This window comes from Myotis daubentonii, chromosome 3 (assembly GCF_963259705.1).
Source record: "Myotis daubentonii chromosome 3, mMyoDau2.1, whole genome shotgun sequence".
NCBI classification, from domain to species: Eukaryota; Metazoa; Chordata; class Mammalia; order Chiroptera; family Vespertilionidae; genus Myotis; species Myotis daubentonii.
The window spans coordinates 17,134,031-17,153,675 of record NC_081842.1 but is presented as its reverse complement, the minus strand read 5'-3'; the positions used below and the strand labels follow the sequence as shown (position 1 = coordinate 17,153,675).

At 41.7% G+C, this 19,645-nt stretch overlaps 1 long non-coding RNA gene across 1 annotated transcript in view; it reads right to left on the bottom strand.

Moving 5' to 3' along the window:
• LOC132229210 (uncharacterized) overlaps nt 1-19,645 on the bottom strand; it is a 123,992-nt gene that overhangs the window by 91,181 nt on the left and 13,166 nt on the right. The window contains exon 2 of the long non-coding RNA XR_009451654.1: nt 16,088-16,178. This is a non-coding gene — a long non-coding RNA (uncharacterized LOC132229210). The remainder of the gene's footprint in view (nt 1-16,087; nt 16,179-19,645) is intronic.

The window sequence follows — 19,645 nt, the reverse complement described above, 5'->3', positions numbered from 1 at the left end:
TTCTATATGTGACACGGCACCAGAGTTAAGTTAGGGTTTTTCCAAATGCTGACACGCCGAGCTCAAAAGGTTCGCCATCACTGGCCTAATGCATCACAGACCTGATTTCTATTCATTATTGCCCTGGACGGCCCCCTCTTAGTGTGCCTCACCCTGCCTTTCCTGGGGTCTGCAGATCTTCTGAACATAACCCCTAGTGACATGTACTTTACAAAGTTCCCTACTTACTACAACTGTGTCATTTTGAAACTCACCTTCTAGGGCCTGATCTATTCTGTGCTAAATTCCCCAGTCTTCCCCTCTCTCAAATCTGTCCACACTCTAACCCTCCCTCTTCTATAGCTCCTTCAGTCTTTGAGGACTGGCTCTCCAGTGGTTTTTACTATCCAAAGCTTTCAGGAAGCACATCTCAACACTTTCTCAGACCCTTGTTCCTTCTGGGGAAGTCAGGGCAATCTACCCTCTATAATCTTGCCTCTCTTCTGTTTTTAGAAATCTTTGGCCAAATTCCTCTTCAATTGTCTCACCTTTCAGAGTAAGGGAGGCTGATTTAAACAGAGAAAGACATTTATTGGCAGGATATCTAGCTACCCACCTCCTCAGGAAGACTAGAGAACTGTGTTCAGCATGGACAGAGAAAAGAGAGGCTACACCACCCAAACCACAGCCAAAATCATGCCACAAAACCAGTCCCGTGAGGACACACCACATGTTAGGGTCACTGCCAAGTCCGTCCACATTGCCAGCACTGACACTGGCCCAGCCACTGCCCTTGTTGCCAGTGTACACACTGACACTACACAGCCAGAAAGGTGTCCCCAATGTTCCTGACCCTTTGTATCAATCAATAAACCCAAAATCCAGGGTGGGGGATGGGGGAGATGGAGGTGGAGGTGGAAGAAGGCACAGAGAGGATAAATGGTGATAGAAAAATAAAATAGGCTCAAAAGCTGAAACCCGCGCCGAAACCGGTTTGGCTCAGTGGATAGAGCGTCGGCCTGTGGACTGAAAGGTCCCAGGTTCGATTCCGGTCAAGGGCATGTACCTGGGTTGTGGGCACATCCCCAGTAGGAGATGTGCAGGAGGCAGCTGATCGATGTTTCTCTCTCATCAATGTTTCTAACTCTCTATCCCTCTCCCTTCCTCTCTGTAAAAAAATCAATAAAATATATTTAAAAAAAAAAAAAAAAAAGCTGAAACCCGGGGTTCTGATGGCTGAGCCTAGAAACCAAAGCCTTCACTCAGGGAAATTAGAAACTAGGCTTCATGTCTATTCAGAGTCTACAATGGAAGAAAAACTCTACCACCCAAGAATTACATACTACAGATTTTCTAAAGGGGATTTAGATACTAAGCAAACAAAAAAAAGGCCACTGCACGCAGCCCCCTGCTGTACGGGACACTTAACTGACCACAGAGCTATGTGCCGTCCTATGCGTGGGCTCCAGGTGTGGAGTATGTCTTCTTCACCTTCCTTCACCGAGCACTGCAGTTCCCAGATTGTGTCCTGAGGGGCTCCAGGTGCCTCGGATATTAAAAATTTTTAAGAACACAGCAGCACAGCAGCATCTGTCTGATAGCACGACCACCTCGAGATGGTTCGCAGTTTCATTAGATCACGCTACATTCCTTTCAATGACACTCATTTCTTTGCAAGCTGGGCTTTCAACAGTTGCTGCAATAAGAAGCAAGTACTTCATGAAACAATGTGGAACAGGAAATGAGAGCGGTAGTGTCCAGACTTCCCAAAGTGGGTGAAGGTGGACAGTGCCCAAGAGGCACACACATTCTGCTAGTAAGTGTATTTATTCAAAAACTAGAGGCCCGGTGCACAACATTTGTCCACTGGGGGAAGGGAGGTCCCCTCAGCCCAGCCTGCACCCTCTCACAGTCCAGGACGCCTTGGAGGATGTCTGACTGCCGGCTTAGGCCCACTCCCTGTAGGACAGTCAGACATTAGGCAGGGAGCGGGCCTAAGCTGGCAGTCAGACATTAGGCAGGGAGTGGGCCTAAGCTGGCAGTCAGACATTAGGCAGGAAGTGGGCCTAAGCCGGCAGTTGGACATCCCCCAAAGGGTCCTTAGCGCTGCCATGGAGGTGGGAGAGGCTCCCGACACCGCCACTGCACTCGCCAGCTGTGAGCCCTGCTTCTGGCTGAGTGGTGCTCCCCCTGTGGGAGCGCCCTGACCACCAGGGAGCAGCTCCGGCATTGAGCATCTGCCCCCTGGTCGTCAGTGCACATCATAGCAACCAGTCCTTCCGCCATTCGGTCGATTTGCATATTAGGGTTTTATTATATGGGATAAAACTATAGCCTGGCTGGCATGGTTCAGTGTTGACCTATGAACCTGGAGGTGATGGTTCAATTCCAGGTCAGGTACATGCCCTGGTTGCAGACTCCATCCGCAGTGTGGGGAGTGCAGGAGGCAGCCAATCAATTATTTTCTCTCATTGATGTTTCTATCTCTCTCTCCCTTTCCCTTCCTCTCTGAAATCAATAAAACATCTTTTTTGAAAAAAAGAATAAAATGACATATTGCTTTCTCTTTATATACATTTTTTTTCTCAAATAGCTACTTGGTTATGAAAATATAAATACTTCTATTAGGGTGTTTGAACCTTATAAATGGAATTGTTAGTTATTTCTTTAGACTCTGGGGGATGTTGTAGGGCAAAAAAATTATGAAGACACCATGAACATTAATGGTACCATGAACAAAAGAGAATTTAGGAAATTCTGAAATAGCACAATATCTATTGATTTAAAAAATTAATAAATCTTCCATTTTTCACAGTTATACAGTGTTCATGAGAAACTAGCACTGTCATCTCTCAAAGATGGATAACTTATGAGGAAAGCTAAGGGTTAATAGGAAGGCCACAGCCTCTCACTCATATGGTAGGTGATGACTATAAGTGATGACATCAGGGAGAGCCCCAAGGAACAAGGACAGAGCCAAGGAACCTCCCAGGCTTCTAGAAAAAAGACTCATGCACCCATTACCTAGCAGGATGGTACAGTATCGCTGCTGGAAACATAAGGATGCCCAAGTACATGGTAGAGAGAAAGAGGCTGGGTTTTGAGGATGGACTGACCTTCCATCTCAACCTGTCCTACTTCACTGTGGGCTGTTACAGGAGTGAAAGGCAACGTTCTCTCTTCTTAAGCCATGGCAATATCACCATCTCTGTTAAAGTGGCTTAGACCGCATGCTTAGGATAAGGCTTTAATATAGACACAGGCTTTGACTAAAAGATTCTACAGCTCAAGCTTAGCAAAACATTCATTTGTTATGGATATTTACCATCCCTTCTGTGTTTTGGGAGAGTAAACAGGCTGAGAAATATTGCATTATCTATCACACCTTGCAGAAGAAAAGATTTACCTCCCTTTTCCCCATAACAGAAGCAAAGATCGGTTCTGAGTCCCATCAAAATACAATGAAAATGTAAGAAGTCACAATGTTATGGAGAAAGCTTGAATCTACTGAGGCCAGCTTTGTCTTTTTTATAAGACCCAAGGCAAAATATTTAATCGTGGTTATGGGTTGAATTGTGTCCCTCAAAATTCTTATGTTGAATCCCTAACCTCCAGTGCCTCAGAGTGTGACTATATTTGAAGATAGCGTCTTTAAAGAGGTGACTGCTTTAAAATTCAGCATTAGGGAGGGCCCTAATCCCATCTGACTGGTGTCCTCATAAGAAGAAGAAACTCGGACACATAACGAGACACCAGGGAGGTGCCCTCACAGAGAAAATTCCATATGAACAGGCAGGAAGCCGACAGCTATCTGCAAGCCAAGGAGAGAGGTCTCAGAGGAAACCAAACTTTTGCCTGGGTCTTGGACTTCCAACCTCCAGAACTGTGAGAAATGATTTCTGCGATTTAAGCCATGCAGTCTGTGGTACGTTGTCATGGCAGCCTTAGCAATTTAATACAGTCGTTTACTTTCCAAATCAAGGAAGAACCCAGCATCTATTTCCACAGGATGATGAGCTCCGTAAATGAATAAGTGGACAGTGATGGTGCAACAATGCCGGGAAACATCAACAACATTTTGCTCGACAACAAGCAAAAGTACATTTTCATTCAGCTTGACTGAGGGAGAAGAATGGTGGCATGACCTCACTTAAATATGTGCAGGAATCGGAAAGGACAGAAAAGTCCCCATGAACTATTCCAACTTTTGCTAAATATAAAATGACATTGGTCTAGATGCATCTATAGAGAAGTCAAGAAATCTGAAACGATGAAGCAGCAAAATCCTGAACCACAGGCTGAGCAACTGCATGAATTTCCAAAAGTGAAGAGTTTCTTAAATGAACCATTAAAATTTTATCAAAAGCAGGACACAGGAGGTCAGAAAAAAATGAGGTTACACAACTCTAAAATATATACACACATTTCATATTTGATTTTTAATAATTACACAGTTAATATACAAAAGTCAATCTCCTTCCTATAAGCCAACAATAAACAAGTATATTTGAAATTTAAAACATAATACCATTTATATTAGCACCTCCCCAAAATGAAACACTTAGGTATAAATCTAACAAAATAGGTATATGATCTATATGAGGAAAACTACAAAACTGATGAACAAAATCAAAGAACTAAATGAAGAGATATTTCATGTTCCATAAATAGAAAGACTTTCTATTTTCAAGATATCAGTTCTTCCAAACTTGATCTTTAGATTCAATTCAATACGTGTGCCAACCAAAATCCCAGCAATTATTGTATGGGTATTGACAAACTGATTCTAACGTTTACACAAAAAGGCAAAAGACCCAGAATAGTCAACACAATATTAAGGGGAATCCAGTTGGAAGACTGGCACTACCCAACTTCAAGGTTTACTATAAAGCCACAGTAATCAAGACAGTGTAACACCATAAATAGAGTCAACTGATCTTTGACAAATAAGCAAAGGAAATACAACGGACAGTCTCTTCAACAATGATGATAGAATAACTGGACATCCACATGCAAAATAATGAATCTAAACACAAACCTTACACTCTTCACAAAAATTAAAAATGGATAATAAACATAAAACACACAACTTTATACTCCCAGGGTATAACATAAGAGAGTACACTCCCAAAAGTTTTATGCTCCCACAATATAACAGAAGAAAATCTAAATGACCTTATGGATGGGGATGACTTTTTAGACATAACACTCAAGACACAATCTATGAAAGAAATAATTGATTAGCTGGACTTTATTAAAATTAAAAACTTCTGCTGCTCTGAGAAAGACAATATCAAGAGAATTAAAATGACAAGCTACAGTCTGGGAGGAAATATTTGCAAAGACATATCGGATAAAGGACTGTTATGCAAAATATACAAAGAATTTTTTAAACTCAACCATAAGAAACAAACAACCGGATTAAAAAATGGGCCAAAGTTCTTAACAAACACTTCACCAAAAATATATATATACAGATGGCAAATAAGGTATGCAAAGATGCTCCACATTGTATGTCAGGGAAATGCATATTAAAACAAGGATATAGCACCACATACCTATTAGAATGGCTTCAATCCAGAACACTGACAACACCAAAAGCTGACGAGGATGTGGAGCAACAGGAACTCTTATTCATTGCTGGTGGGAATGCAAAATGGTACAGCCACTTTGGAAGATAGTTTGGTGGTTTTTAACAAAAACTAAACATACTCACCCTTATGTCCCAGCAATCACAATGTTTGGTATTGATCCAAAGAATTTGGAAACCTATCTCCACAGACAACCTGCATACTAATGTTTATAGCATCTTGATTCAAAATTTATTATCAACCAAGATGTCTGTCAGTAGGTGAATGAATAAATAAGGTATGGTACATCCAGACAATGGGATATTATTCAGTGCTAAAAACAAATGAGCAATCAATCCATGAAAAGACATAGAGGAAACATCAATATACACTGAGTGGCCAGATTATTATGACCACCCCATCAGTACTTTGTTGGGCCACCTTTTGCCTTCAATACTGTGGTGATTCTTCTTGACATTGACTCCACAAGATGTTAAAAGGTGATGCAAGGAATCTGACACCATGCCTGATGAATAGCACTGTCCAGTTCTGTGAGATTTGATGGTTGTGAACCAGCTGCCTGATGGCTCTTTTAACTTCGTCCCACAAATGATCAATTGGATTGAGATCTGGTGATTGTGGGGGCCACCTAAGCAAGGTAAAGTCTCCCTCATGTTCTTGAAATCACTCCCGCACAATATGAGCACCGCGGCATGGCGCATTGTCTTGTTGGAAGAAACATCTCCATTGGGATACGCCATCAACATGATAGGATGAATTTGATCAGCAATGATAGTTAGGTATGTTGTGCTATTCAGATGTTTATAATGGTCTGGCCCTCTAGCAACTTCAGCACAAAATTATAGCTAATTTGCCTACAAACGTCAGGTGGTCATAATAATCTGGCGACTCAGTGTATATTACTAAGTGAAAGAAGCCAATCTGAAAAGGCTAACATATTATTCCAACTATATAAATTTCTTGAAAAGGCAAAAATGGAGACATTGAAAAGATCATTGGCTGCCAAGGGAGGTGAATAGGCAGAGCACCAAGGATTGTTAGGGCAGTGAAAATACTCTATATCATATATAATAAAAGGCTAATATGCAAATCAACCGAATGGCTGAACGACCAGTCACTACGACGCACACTGACCACCAGGGGGCAGATGCTCAATGCAGGAGCTGCCCCCTGATGGTCAGTGCGCTCCCACAGGGAGGGCACCACTCAGCCAGAAGCCAGACTCACAGCTGGGGAGCACAGCAGCAGTGGCAGGAGCCCCTCCCGCCCCCGTGGCAGTGGTAAGGATGTCTGACTGCCAGCTGTCTAAAGATGTCTAAGCCATCAGTCAGACATCCACCAGAGGCTCCCAGACTGTGAGAGGGTGCAGGCCAGGCTGAGGGAACCCCCTCCCCAAGTGCATGACTTTCATGCACCAGGCATCTAGTATTATTATAATGATGGATATATGCAAGTATAACTTTGTTGAAACATATATCATATACAACACCAGGAGTGAATCGTGTCTTGGTTGGTGTGCTCAGTTGGTTGAGCGTTATTCCATGCACTAAAAGGTCACAGGTTCGATTCCCATCCAGGACACATGCCCAGTTGCAGGTTCAATCCCGGGTCAGGGTGTATATAGGAGGCAACCAATTGATATTTCTCTCTCACATCGATGTTTCTCTTTCTCTCTCCCCCTCTCCCTTTCCCTTTCTCTAAAAATCAATACAAACATTAAAAAACAAAAACCTGAATCATAGGTTAAAAAATGTTGATTGTGAGTAATTATGATGTGTCAATATGATGTGTGGATGGAGGTTCATCCTTGGTAGTAAGTAAACGCATCAATAATAAAATTTTCGGTGTGGGCTAGACGGGGTCAATAGGTACAAAGGGGGACATCTATAATACTTTCAACAATAAAGAAAATTTTAAAAAATAAATAAACTTTAAATGTAGCATTCTGGTGAGAAATTTTGATAATGGGGCAAGCTACGCTGATGTGGGGGTGGTAGGTATATGGGAAATTTCTGTACCTTCCTCTTAAATTTTGTTATAAACCTAAAACTGTCCCCCCTCCCACCCCCCCGCCAAAAAAAAAGTCTTTAAATAAAAAGGAGGAAGGAAAGAAGGAAGGAAGGTGCATATTAAGGGGCTCATAAATGAGGCAAGTGTTGCTATTATGGTATGATTTGAAGGAAATATCTCTTCGCTCAAAATTATCTTTAATACTGGCTTTCAACTAACTTTAAATTCCCACTATTAGAGATTCATTTTTTTGTTTAAAAATTAGGAGGGGGAAAAAAAGAAAAAATAAATAAATACAAATACAAATTGGGAGAAAGCAACCACTGAACTTGCAATCTTCCTCTGCGCTAACAGATGACAGCGTGTCCCCAAGGCTTCAGAGCAGGTTAACTGAGAGGAGGGGAAGGGCTGGGAAGAAAGGACAGAAAAACACAGACGAAGACGCATTCTGTGCCAGTTTCCCAGGGTGGGTGGCTGGGAGGGAGACAATGGAATGGCACAAACTCATCCACAGCAATTCAGGGCCCAGGTACGACATGTTTAAACACGGCCTTTGTGTGGGGGTTTTCCAGCAACTCAAGGGTGGCACACATTTCTTCATTTGGAGAAACCAAGCTCCTAAAAGATTAGATAGATGCAGAGCTGGCAGCGGCAGGCAACCTTTTCAAAACAGTCTCTCTCCCAGGCCAATGCCCTGTTCCAGGGAGAGACAGGGCTGCTCCCCTAATGATAAGGTGCTGATTGTGTCTGTTTGACTCGGGCTACCCCAGATCAGCAGACCATAATTACAGCTAAAATCCATGTCTCTGATACAGCTGAGAGAATGTCTGTCTCGCTGAACGGAACGCCCAGGGAAGGCTGCGCCGGAGGTTAAGCCAGGCAGCCTGGCTCTCGGAAAGCGATCCGCGGTCTCAGTGTCAACACTGGATACTGTGTCCGAGCAGTGGGATTTCCTGGGGCTAGGGTTTCCGATGGTTTACTTTGATTTCTTGGGCCGATAAAGAAGTTCCCTCATCTTCAAATGGTATTTTAGTGGCCACGCCATTGTAAAACCATCAGCACTTTCTTTTGTGTCGGGGTGGGACAAGAGCTGCCTTTTTATAGTTACACAACTCAATTCTTTTAAGAAGTACACACACACACACACACACACACACACACACACACACACACACACACACACACTTCTCTCCCTGTCTTTCAGGCTTTGGGGAAAATAATGAAGTCTGTCGTTAAGGGTCCTTCCTTTCCCTGGTCGACTCTGAATTGATGTTTAATTTCATGAGACTCAGAAATGGAAAGCAATGTGTTTGCTGGGTCACTGGTGGTCATCTAGAGCCTGTCGGGAATGTCCTTACACTTGGTCGGAATCTTTTATACAGTTTCTGCCCTCTTCTCTGTCTGGGCCTTTCTATATACACTCTTGTCTGCTTTTTAAATCATAAAGCAGATTGCAAACTGAATTTGACTAAAACGTCCAGAAATAAATCAAGGCGAGACACGAAAGCTGAGAGCAGAGCTGGGGATAAGGAGAGGAGCAGCTGAACCACACGCCTCATTTCCCCCTCCCGCCGCCCAGACTTGCCTTAAATAGAGCCCGGTTCGCAGGCTCTCTAATGAGTGGTGGCCAAGTGGCTGCCTCGCCTTGGAGGCCTGCTAGTACCTTTGCCCCCTTCATTCCCTCTCCTTAATTAGGAGCTTTCAAGGGAGGTTGCCCACGGTTTCTGACAAACAGCATTAGCGTCATCAGAATGAAATGCCTGATCCTGGGCCTCTTTCCCAGAGAACTGACTGATTCCATGGGGGCTGCATTGGATCTGTGGCTTCTACATTAGTCTGCATCTGTAGGATGCAGGGGGGATGCCTCCATGAGAAGCGGGGGGGGGGGGGGGGGGGCGGGGGGGGGTTGAAATCTCCATTCCCCAAGGCCTCATTTCTTAGGACTGATTTTATGTGCCGCAGTGATAAGGCAGGGGGATAGACTAGACCTGTTTTTCCTGAGTTTCACAGTTTGACTGAGATCCATAGTAAAAAAATGCACACAGGCACACAGACAACAAAATTTTCACAAGACAATATTTATCCCCAGTACTTACTAATCCCTTCTACTGTCCATTGTATTTTATTTCGTTTTTTGAATACAAATCTCCACCCACTGAATGGATTCCACACACTGAGGAGAGATGGACCCAGGGTTTGAAAAACACTCGCTAAGACGCCCTTTTATTTTTTCCCAGCCCTGTAATTCAATATAGAGCGGTTTTGAATTGAGGCGAAGCCTGGTGAGTTCGAGGTACAGAATAAAGGAATTCGATCAGCTCTGGTCTGCTGTGTTTTGAAATCTCTCTGTGTGTTCATTCTCTGCACCCCAGAGGACTCCATTATCTTTGCTCAAAGAGCAACACTGGGCTGGCGGTTTCCTGCTTCTCTTTGATCCCTGCAGCCCGCTCAGCCCTTCCCCCAAGCCCTCCCTGCGACCCTGGCTGAGGCTGTTCAGACTCTGGGGGTTTGCTGGGCGGGGAGCCCCTGAGCTTTCACTGTGCCCTGGGCTGTGCCCTGACTCAGACCTGCTCCACCACCACCCCACTCCCGCCCCCCACCCCCCACCCCCGCTGAGTTCTCCTTCCCCAGCCACCAGGTTAATGCAGCTGTTGTTCTTCCCTTATTGTTCTTCTCTTATTGTTCTCTTATCTCACACAGGCTTTATCGGTTTGTTCCTGGGACAACTTTTAGTTTGTTGCTAAATGACAAAAGTGGGTGAGGACTGTATTTTAGGAATAAGTGTTCATTCATCAGCCTGGGATCTAATCTGGGAAGATAGTATTCACCTTAAATTAAGTACTACTAGAGGTACTTTATAAATAAGACTTAAAACAGATAAAAAGACGATGCAATGCATCTTAAACTACAAGCTATATATTTTTTTTAAAGGCATATGTCATCAACATCAAATCAAGGGTACAGAATTTTAGGTTCAAGTTTTAATTATGGTCAGAATAGTCAACAACAACAAAAAAAAGTAAGAAAAAGAATAGTCAACAACATTTACTGAGCACCTCTTAAGATACAAAGCCAGATATGTAAAACACATTTCCTGACCTCAAGGCACCTAAACCTTCAGAAAGGAGGTAAGAAATGCATATAAACCTTGTAAAACAGATTTTAGTAAGTGATTTGGACACAGGACATTAGAAAACCAAATCAAATCCCTTTTCAGAACTCATGAGTGTGAAAAGAGAGAAATCATCCATTCCTGTTCTGTCTTTTTGAGATATGAGTTGCAAATTTCTCCATTCACTATTTTATTGAATGCATGATGGATAGAAGGAAGGAAGGAAGGAAGGAAGGAAGGAAGGAAGGAAGGAAGGAAGGAAGGAAGGAAGGAAGGAAGGAAGGAAGGAATCCTGTGGGCCTACTTTGTGCCATGTGCTGTAAGGGTGATGAAGTGGCCTTCCTGTTGATCTTCCTTTGGTTTCTTCATGTACTTCCCAAATGAACTGGCTGCCTAAGAATTGGACTGATAAGGAAACACAGCCCTGCACTAGGCTGGGTAGAGACTAGAATGCAAGAAGCGTGTAAATAAGGCCATTAGGACTCATGTCTTTCCTTCCCCTCTGTCGAGAGCAGTGATACAAAGTGAACCATATATGTGATTATAAATATTATAGTAGCTGCATTTTTTTAAAATAAAAAACAGATAAAGCTTATTTGAACAATATATTTGGACCAAATAGGTCCAAAATATTATTATGACATGTAATCAATATAAAAAATATTAAGATATTTCACTTTTTTTCTTTTGGACTATTGTTTTCAAACTCTGGCCTATATTTGTCACACATAGCACATCTCAGTGTGTGACTAGTCATATTTAAGAGTTCAATGACCACAAGTCACTAGTGCAGTGATGGCGAACCTATGACACGTGAACTCATTTTTTTGGTTGATTTTTCTTTCTTAAATGGCATTTAAATATATAAAATAAATATCAAAAATATAAATCTTTGTTTTACTATGGTTGCAAATATCAAAAAATTTCTATATGTGACACGGCACCCGAGTTAAGTTAGGGTTTTTCAAAATGCTGACACGCCGAGCTCAAAAGGTTCGCCATCACTGCACTAGTGGCTAACTGTATTAGACAACACAGGTCTAGATAAGCAGAATTGGACAAAAACCTAGATAATGAATGCATTTCTCTAACATTTAAATGAAGGGACTCTTGCCCTAGCCAGTTTGACTCAGTGGGTAGAGCATCAGCCCGCAGACTGAAGGGTTCCAGGTTCGATTCCAGTCAGGGGGCACATACCTAGGTCCTCTGCCCTCGTCAGGCACATGTAGGAAGCAACCAATCAATGTGTCTCCCTCACATCGATGTTTCTCTCTCCGTGTCTCTCCCCCCTCCCTTCTACTCTCTCTAAAAAAAAAAGAGAGAAAAAACCAACAATAAATTAATTAATTAATAAGTGAAGGGACTCTTAATTCATTAGAGGGAAAAGTCTCAAATTCTTTTTCTGGGCACATTATTGGATAAATAGGAGTTTCCACCTCTCAGGGTTCACTTCTTTCTCTTCTTCTAGCCTCTCAGACCTGGGGAAATGAGAGAGAACTGGGGTGGAGTCTCCCCTACTTCAGTGCTCCAGAACCAGCATCTGCTCCAAGGAAAACAAAGATGACCCTTCAGTCCTGACAGTAGTGTCACACCTTGCAGTTGATAAATGTTTTCACGTGCAATATCTCATTTGACCAGTTTAATCAGACCGTGCACAGTCAGTGGAAGTATTCTTATCCTCGTTTTATAAATGAATGACCGGGGGCTCAGGGAGAGTAAATGATTTGCCCAAAGTATCCAAGGGTTTAAAAGTTAGTGTAGTATGTGTCCCACTGAATCATTCGTTCCTGTTCTGTCTGGCGAAAGGAAGTAAAGAATATATTTTCAGAAGTATGGATTGATTTTCTTCTTTGGCAACACTCCAAGTCTCCCTCCCGCTCAAAAAAAAAAAAAAAAAAAAGCCAAAACTGGTAATCATTTTACAAAAGTAATATACAAATAACTATTTGATCATTGAGCTTTTAACTGGGTTTTTTGCGGTATTTAAAAGTGGATATTGTAGCCCTAACCAGTTGGCTCAGTGGATAGAGCGTCGGCCCACGGACTGAAGGGTCCCAGGTTCGATTCTGGTCAAGGGCACATACTTTGATTGCGGGCACATCCCAGTAGGGAGTGTACAGGAGGCAGCTGATCGATGTTTCTCCCTCATCGATGTTTCTAACTATTTTTCTCTTTCTCCCTTCCTCTCTGTAAAAAATCAATAAAATATATTTTTTTTTAAAAAAGTGGATATTGTCTAGCAATTTAGAACATCTACTATTGCTAGCATGTTAAGGCGTTACAAAGACAATGCTTTGGCCTGGTCCCTGAAATGTGTTGCAGTCATTTTTGTCTGGGAAAACAAACAAAAGTGGAGCAGCAGCATGTTTGTTATATAAGATGCCGGCCCAGTCCCAGCCCTAGAATGTTGGCTCACTTACCAACAATGCCTCCCTTTCAGGCAAGGCCAGCTGCTTATGAGAAGATCACCGTTGTCTGGAAGGAAACTGCTCTAGCCAGCAGGATGTGACTTTACTCTTTACTACGGCCATGTGGGGAATTACAGTACTTCTATCCCCTTCGGATGCATCCCCCTTCTGACACCGTGTGAAAAAGACGGGGACAGACTTTAAAGACAGAGAGCTCACTCCTTGAGAATCAGAACTCTGTCTTTGGAAAAAAGTTCCCTAGAATAAAGACATGTAATATGTTTATCACCCTCAACTTTAGAAAACAATGGACTCAGAGCCATAGTCATATTGCTCTGTGTTTTTTTGTGTGTGGTTTTTTGTTTGTTTGTTTGTTTGTTTGTTTTTTAATGTATTTTATTGATTTTTTACAGAGCGGAAGGGAGAGGGATAGAGAGTTAGAAACATCGATGAGAGAGAAACATCGATCAGCTGCCTCCTGCACACTCCCCACTGGGGATGTGCCCGCAACCAAGGTACATGCCCTTGACCAGAATCGAACCCAGGACCCTTGAGTCTGCAGGCCGATGCTCTATCCACTGAGCCAAACCAGTTAGGGCCACATTGCTCTATATTGACTACACATGTTTTTTTTCTGTTCTACCCAACCATGTCCCTATTTTTATCCCTTGCATTCTACTCTGGAGCCATTTTGCTTCCTAGTTAGACCACCAATTGTAGCCATTCGGTGTTTTTTAAACATATACATATATATATATATATATATATATATATATATATATATATATATATATATATATATAATTTTATTGATTTCAGAGAGGAAGAGAGAGATAGAAACATCAACAATGAGAGAGAATCATCAATTGGCTGCCTCCTGCACACCTCCCACTGGGGATCGAGCCTGCAACCCAGGCACATGCCCTGACCTGGAATCAAACTGTGACCTCATGTTTCATAGGTCGACGCTCACCCACTGAGCCACAATGGGTGGGCAGCCATTCAGCATTTGATTATTTTTGTTGTAGTTCCTTTTTATTTTAGACCTATTTTCTTAGTCCTTGGTTACGCCTTCTCTCAACCTTTGGCAAATCATAATGAAATAAGTTTAGGTAGCTGTGGAAAGCAAGAGTCATCATAGATACTGGGGTGATCTAAGAGCATCTTTAAACATCATTTGGATAGCCTTCAAAATGTGAACAAAATGGTAAGATCCAGCTTGGAGTCAGTGCTCTAGCTCATCTCATTCACAGTTTTCTTACAGCTGACACAGATGTCCAGAATGGGGACTCGTTGACTGAAGTGCTGAGTAGTGACTTCTATGCCCTACTTATATGCCACACACTCTGATTGCCTTAGCAGCAGGCAAATGCTGGAAACACAAAAGGAAGAAGACATCATGGCCCACTGAACCATTGTCATTGTCTAGCTTATCACTGAGTTCTAGCTCTTCCTTCCTCTATAGGAAATGGGCAGTACAAAATAACATAAACTTGCAGAAAAATATTAAGCAGCATTTTTTAAGTGGAGGTAAAAGGCACAAATAAAGGAATTTATCATCCGTTCCTGCCTCCCCAATAATTCTCTTTACAAATCCTACTCTGAACCTAGTAACCACTCAGTAGGGCAAATTTACTTGACCTGCTGGGCTGACAAGTGGTCTATTAGCTATCTTTCTTTAAACATTATTTTTAAAAAATGTTTAGCCTAATAATTTAGTAGCAATTCAGAAAAGTAGATGTGGTTCATTAGCAGTTTAGGATTAAGGTTACTAAACACAGTCTGATTCAAAGGAACAGGTATTGGGGCAAACACACATTTATTCCCTCATCTTCACAAATTTGTGCACGTGAGAGAACAGTCATTTATGGCAGATTACATTTTTTTTTCGTGTAAATTCTACTATACACTAAAAGTACCTCAAAGAATCCACATGCTGCTAAGATATTTCACTGGTAAGATTCTATCCTCTTCTCTGTATCCTACATTTAAGTGATTTCTCTTTCTAGGCTACCCCATAACTTCTTTGTAGGTTAAAAGATATATTAGCATTGGCTCAACTGGTGTGGCTCAGTGGTTGAGCATTGACCTATGAACCAGGAGGTCACGGTTCAATTCCCAGTCAGGGCACATGCCCAGTTTGTGGGCTCAATCCCTGGTTGGGAGTGTGCAGGGGGCAACCAATTATTCTTGCTCATCATTGATGTTTCTATCTCTCTTTCCCTTTCCTTTCCTCTCTGAAATCAATAAAAATATACATTTTCTGCCGAAACCGGTTTGGCTCAGTGGATAGAGCATCGGCCTGCGGACTGAGGGGTCCCGGTTTGATTCCGGTCAAGGGCATGTACCTGGGTTGCGGGCACATCCCCAGTGGGAGATGTGCAGGAGGCAGCTGATCGTGTTTCTCTCTCATTGATGTTTCTAACTCTCTATCTCTCTCCCTTCCTCTCTGTGAAAAATAAATAAAATATATTTAAATATATATATATATATATATATATATATATATTTAAATATATTTTATTTATTTTTCACAGAGAGGAAGGGAGAGAGATAGAGAGTTAGAAACATCAATGAGAGAGAAACACGATCAGCTGCCTCCTGCACATCTCCCGCCTTTCTCAATCCCCATGTTCCCAAAAGTATATATTCATCTTTTCAACAGGCATGTTAAAAGGTAACTTGAAGGTAGCTTACTTGGATTTAAACACAAGAGTAGCTGCAAACATTGGTTTGGTTTGTAAGAAACATAGAAAGTAGCAAGAAAAATGGTCCGATTGTCCACGCAGTCCTTCTGCTAGCTAGGTTTCGGGTCTTGTGTCTGAAAGTGTATGCAATGCATTCCCAGGAGCTCTCATCCAGCACTTCCTTTATTGTTTTACTAGCTCACTTCTTGGAATGTTACACACACACACACAATTCTCGGTTCAATAAAATTGCATTATGTGACTATGTTGGGAACGGTGCCATAACAGTAATAGTCTTACCGGTAAACACTGCTGGGGCTGGTGAGAAGACACCGACTCACTCTTGTTCCAGCTCTTTCATGCCAATATATACAAGGAAAGATGTAGCGCCCTGAGGGAGAGAGAGAGAGCTGTTGCTTCATTTTAAATGAACAGGGTTTAAAGTTACAAACTAGAGTCAAGTCAGAACACAAATATTTTCCAAGGAATAGTAAAATCCTAGTAAAAGATCTGACAGGGCCATAAATCTTTCATTATCATCATCATGCTAGTTAGTCATGCTTATTTCACATAAAAATAGGAAACATAGAGAAGCACAGAACTTATTAAGATCCTCCACAATCCCACCTTCTAAACATGTAAACTGTGTTTGTAGAATAATAAGAATCTGATACAAATGTAGAGAAATGTTTCTTAGCCAAATAATACCACAACTTACATCTTTTTGTATAAATTGCCTGTTTTGTTTAACAGATCATGCAAATTTCACCATGTCAGATATCTCACTGGTATGCCACATCATTGCTAATAGCATTCTGTAATGTAGTTATACTATAAGTTATTTAACAAATACCTTATGGTTGATTAAGTTCTTTCTAACATTTATAGTTATAAACAATTCTACAATAAACACTTTTCTACATACATTTTTGCATATGTTTCTGATGAAATTTTAGGGTAAATTCTCAGAATTGTGATTAATAGGTAAAATGTAATGATTTATTTTATTTAAGTTTATAAGTAAATAAAATTCAAAATTAACCTGTAGAAAAATACTGCCAATTCATATCACACCAATGTGCTTTACCTTAATCAGTAAAGTTGTGTGCTTTCTTTATGCTTAATTGACCATTTGTATCTTTTATTTTTTTAACTGCCTTTGCCCTTTTGCTTTTTGATTTGTCTCTTCCTAACTATATTATAAGACCACTCTTATTATAGAGGTTATTAGAACTTCATCTAAAATATTGCAAACCTATATGCATAACCGATGGACAGAGACAATAGGGTGGTGGTGGCCTGGGGTAGGGGTTGGGGGGGGCTAGAAGGGGTCACTGGGAGAAAAAAAGGAGACATATGTAATACCTTCAACAATAAATATTTTAAAATAGTAAAAATAAAAATAAATAAAATAAAATATTGCAAACATTTTCCCAAGGTAACCCAGATTTCAGATGTCCCCTGGTTTCAGGGAGGGGTGGCTTGGCGTCCACATAGCTGTCTTTGTGTTTATTCCATGGCTCAGACTACCATGATATGTGAATTCCCCATGTCTTTGATGCCCTTAAAAAAGTCTTCTCAAGCAAAAACCTTAGTGACCATAACTGGAGTTTTCATAGGAAATACAGAGAACAGGTTTTGCAAAACACACCCTCACAGAAAAATCCCTATTGGACATGCCTGTTCTTATTCATTATCAGCTATAACTGGGGCTGAAATAGGGAGTGGTTGGCAAACAATCCAATTCTTCAACTTGTTTTCTCAAACTTGTCTTGATGTCAACCAAAGGACCCTCTAGTCACCAAAAACTGCCCTCCTTAGAAGATAGTTTAGTGATCATCTTAACTGATTTTGAACATGCCCTTTGGGATATCATGCCCAACTCAAGCACTTTATCAGAGTATTTCTTCTGATCTTTTTATGTTAAATCTCTGGAGAGCATTAATTTTCTTCACCTAATTTCTACCCATTTCTTCTCAATTTTATTTTGAGTATCTTTTTTTTTTTCTTGGCTGCTACTATAATCAGTAACTTTGCCCCACAATATTATTTAACTATTTTTTTTAAATATATTTTTATTGATTTCAGAGAGGAAGGGGGAGGAAAAGACAGACAGGAACATCAATGATGAGAGAGAATCATTGATCGGCTGCCTCTTACATGCCTCCCACTGGGGATCGAGCCCCCAACCTGGGCGTGTGCCCCTGACCGTAACTGAACCTGAGACCCTCCAGTCCACAGGCAGATGCTCTATCCACTGAGCCAAACTGGCCAGGGCAACCAACTATTCTTTATATATAGGAAAACTATCGATTTGGAGATTGTTTTTTAAAAGAAAAACATGATTAATACATTATACTTAGCTGTGAATGAATAAATACTTGTGTGTGTGTGTGTGTGTGTGTGTGTGTGTGTGTGTGTGTGTGAAATGAACCACCTTACTAATTTCTCATTGTTTCTAATAACATTTTTTACTTTTGTTTTTCTGAATATATTATCATCATCTGCAAATAATGAAAATTGTGTCTCCTTTCAAATATTTATGCCTCTCATTACTTTCTCATGTCTAATTACATTGGTCATTATTTCTAAACCAGGAGTGCTAGTGGTGGTGATGAGGTTCTTTGTCTTTCGGCACAAAAAGTTCTAAAGCTTCCATTAAAACTTATGCTGGGAATGGGGGACACCTGTAATAGTGTCAACAATAAAAAATGATGCTGGCTTTGATACACTACACACACACACACACTAGGGGCCCGGTGCACAAAGATTCGTGCACTGGGGGGTGGGGGGTGGAAGGGGGGTCCCTCAGCCCGACCTGTACCCTCTCCAATCTAGGAGCCCTCAGGGGAGCCCTCTCCAATCTGGAAGTTTCTGTCTGTCTTTGCAATCATATGAGCGAATTGTCTGAGACCCCCCAACCCAGTTTGGTTTGTTGCTCACAGAATAATAGAGCCTTTTTTTTTTCTTTGCTCCATTGGTGGAGATTTCCTGGAAGTTTTAGGATATCTTCCCTTAAATTTTTCCTAGACACTCTGATTTTACTTATGTCTCTCACCTTTGCTTTCCCTAAATCCCCAACCACAACAGTGCTCCAGGCTCACTTTGCTCTAGTGTCTACAAGAGCCGTCTGCCACCAGAACTACGATTCCCAGCATTCCTGGTGCTCCCTGCACTCTGGGCTTCTGTTTCTGGTCCTGGGGCTGCCACCAAAACTACTATTCCCAAAATTCCTGGTGCTCCCCACGCTCTGGGTTTTTTCTAACAGAGGGACCCACGTCCCCCCAAGCCTCTGGCTCTCCTGCTCTGCTCTCCATCTGGTGACCGAGGGAGCCACATCCCCCCAAGCTGCCGGTTCTCCCACTCTGCTCTGTGTATGCAAATAACACGCCATCTTTGTTGGGTTAATTTGCATACCCACTCCTCATTGGCTAATGGGTGTGGCTTGGGCATGGCTTGAGTGTGGCTTGAGCATAGCGGAGGAACACTAATTTGCATGTTTCTCTTTTATTATATAGGATATATATATACACATACATACAGTGGGGCCTTGACTTACGAGTGTTCCGACTAACGAGTTTTTCGAGATACGAGCTGTCTCTCAGCCTATTTTTTGCTTTGAGTTGCAAGCTAAAATTCAGGTTACGAGACAGCTTCCGATACCCCACTGCTAGTTGGCACAGCAAACATCACAGTGAATGCCACAACATCAGCCCAGCATCAGGTGTCTCACTCATTCACTTTATGATTTGACATATGAGTAATTGAGTTACGAGCTCCGTCACGGAACAAATTAAACTCATAAGTCAAAGCCCCACTGTACATACATACACACACACACACACACACACACACACA